At 33.0% G+C, this 2,324-nt stretch overlaps 1 long non-coding RNA gene across 1 annotated transcript in view; it reads right to left on the bottom strand.

Moving 5' to 3' along the window:
- Nucleotides 1–668: 668 nt before the first annotated feature.
- The window catches only part of LOC118763546, a 19,245-nt gene continuing 17,589 nt past the window's right edge, over nt 669–2,324 (bottom strand). The window contains exons 2-3 of the long non-coding RNA XR_004999303.1: nt 1,712–1,772; nt 669–1,228 (exon numbers count right to left, since the gene is read on the bottom strand). This is a non-coding gene — a long non-coding RNA (uncharacterized LOC118763546). The remainder of the gene's footprint in view (nt 1,229–1,711; nt 1,773–2,324) is intronic.

The following is a 2,324-nucleotide window of genomic DNA, read 5'->3' as shown; positions in this document are numbered from 1 at the left end:
TATATATATACATACATACAAATATATACGTGTATGTCTATATATAAATGCACACTCACACTCACTCACATATATAATATATATAAATTTTATAATTTGTATATATTATATATTTATATTGTAAAATTTTATTTAATACTAAACTGAATTTTTCTCTGTAAGTTGAAGTTATACTCCCTATTCTTCTTCTTCTTTCTTCTCTTCTTTTTCTTCTTCTTCTTCTTCTTCTTATTATTATTATTTATTATAATAATAATAATATAATAATAATAATAAAATAATATAATAATAATTATTATTATATATATATATATATATATTATTATCATTTTATGCTATTATGCTATATATATATAATATATATATATATATGTATATGTATATGTATATGTATATGTTATGTACAGGATTGGACAAAATAATGGAAACATTTTAATTTCAAACAAATTTATTTTAAAACGGAGTAGGACCGCCTTTAGCAGTAATTATAGCTTGGCTCTACTAGGTATGGGCTCGTACAAAATTTGAATTGTTTCCAAAGGAATTTTTGTTCATTCTTCAGCTAAAACTGTCTCCAGTTCTTGTAGTTATGATGATGGAGGATATCGACTTCTTACTTGTTTTTCTAAAATGCATCCTAAATGTTCAATAATATTGAGATCTGGGGACTGTGGTGGCCAGATAAGATGTTCAACTCCACTAGAATGTATCTCGTGCCATTCAGTAACAATTTTAGCTGTGTGAATTGGTGCATTATCATCCTGAAAGATTGTGTTTCCATCCAGAAACACTTCCGCAATAATAGGTGGAATTTGATCAGGATAGAATGCTTAACTAGTTTGGACTATTAATTCTGCCACGAAGGGAAGCCATTGGGCCGGTGGATTTCCAAGATATAGCCCTGCCCTGATTATCATAGATCCTCCTCCATTTTTAAGAATTTGAAGAAGGCTGTCTGGATCAAATGCTTCTTTTGGTTGTCTCCACTCGTATACTTAGCCGGTGGTCGGAAATAAGGTAAAGAATGACTCGCCCGAGAAAATAACATTCTTCCACTGCTCTAGGGACCGATTCTGTAGGTTTTTACTCCACTCTAAACGCTTCGTATGCACATGCTTACGAATGTGCATATATGTGCGTTTGTCTTCAGATCTGATTAGTCATGTATCGGTAAGAAAACCTGCAACCCCACCAAGCTGCTTGGCGAGGAAGAGCGTTTTTGGATACCCTGCAAGATGAAAAACAAAACATACAAAAGGGTGAGTAAACCAAGAATGTTAGCGACCATTCAGTAATGTTGCTTACATACATGTATGTACATACATACATACATACATACATACATACATACATACATACATACATACATACATACATACATACACACACACACACATACATACATACACACATACATACATACATACATACATACATACATACACACAAACACACACACACATACATACATACATACATACATACATACATACATACATACACACATACATACATACATACATACATACATACATACATACATACATACATACATACATACATGCGTACGTACATACATACATACATACATACACACATACATACATACATACATACATACATACATACATACATACATACATGCGTACGTACATACATACTTACATACATACATGCACACATACATTACATTACACACATGTCTAATTACCTGATAATTTCCAAATTCCAATGAAAGGACCTTGGTCCTGGATTAGAAACTGGTTCTTTCCCTGTTGGTGGCAAAATTGAAAAATAAAACCAAAAGAACCTCCATACAGAAATAATCATCGATAGAGAGAGAGAGAGAGAGAGAGAGAGAGAGAGAGGAGAGAGAGAAGGAGAGAGAGAGAGAGAGAGAAAGAAGGAGAGAATTAGTTTATTCCTTTTATTCTGCAATCATCTTCCTATATTGCTGTACCCCATTTATTCAAAGATATGTACGAGGAAAATTTATCCTTTTCTGATCTAACATTTATCAGACAATACTATGGGAATAGAGTGGGGGCTGACGAAGATAATGATAATACTGATTATAATAATAATGGTGGGCTGGAGAAAAGTTGAGCTAACTCGCAAATGTCTTTGTCTCATGGAATATACACCTAGGGAAGCGATAACTTCAAATCAAAATCTAGCTGAAAACATCCTTCAGTTCCGTAACAGCGTTGTCCGTATACAACACATATATTCCTGCAGGTTTCCGACGATTTTTGCCTTTTTTTTAAAATAAAGCATGTGGTGTCAATAATGTTCGTCTTGGTTCTCCATTTTCAGGGTCTCGT

Source organism: Octopus sinensis, linkage group LG5, assembly GCF_006345805.1.
Source record: "Octopus sinensis linkage group LG5, ASM634580v1, whole genome shotgun sequence".
In the NCBI taxonomy this organism is placed as follows: domain Eukaryota; kingdom Metazoa; phylum Mollusca; class Cephalopoda; order Octopoda; family Octopodidae; genus Octopus; species Octopus sinensis.
Note: the sequence above shows the minus strand (reverse complement) of the source record. Positions and strands in the feature narration are given on the sequence as shown.